The sequence below is a fragment of the Rhinopithecus bieti genome, unplaced genomic scaffold, assembly GCF_001698545.2.
Source record: "Rhinopithecus bieti isolate Rb0 unplaced genomic scaffold, ASM169854v2 scaffold_15185, whole genome shotgun sequence".
Classification (NCBI taxonomy): Eukaryota; Metazoa; Chordata; class Mammalia; order Primates; family Cercopithecidae; genus Rhinopithecus; species Rhinopithecus bieti.
In genome coordinates, this window is record NW_016808100.1 from 11,223 (window position 1) to 11,792 (window position 570).

Below are 570 nucleotides of genomic sequence, written 5' to 3' on the forward strand. Positions count from 1 at the left end.
TATATATTCTGGATATGAGTTCTTTGTTGGATATACTTATGATTATCTTCTTCCACCCTTTGAATTGCATTTATTTTTTTTTGAGGCAGTCTTGCCCTGTTGCCCAGGCTGGAGTGCAGTGGTGCATCTCGGCTCACTGCAACCTCCACCTCCTGGGTTCAAGCGATTCTCTTTCCTCAGCTTCCCAAGTAGCTGGGACTACAGGCATGTGCCACCATGCCCGGCAAATTTTTGTATTTTTAGTAGAGATGGTGTTTTGCCATGTTGCCCAGGCTGGTCTTTAACTCCTGACCTCAAGTGATCTGCCCATTTCGGCCTCTCAAAGTGCTGGGACTACAGGCCCAGCCCATCACTTTGTTTAAACGAAGTCATAGGTCAGGTGCATGCCACTGTACTCCAGCCTGGATGACAGAACAAGACACTGTCTCAAAACCCCACCACCCCAAAACTAATTCATGCTAACTTACCAAGAAAATAGTAAACACACCAACATTTTAAACATTTTTACTAATTGTCATTTCTTGTGCTAGTGTTTCTCTCTCAAAAATATGCAAAAATACCACTACAGGA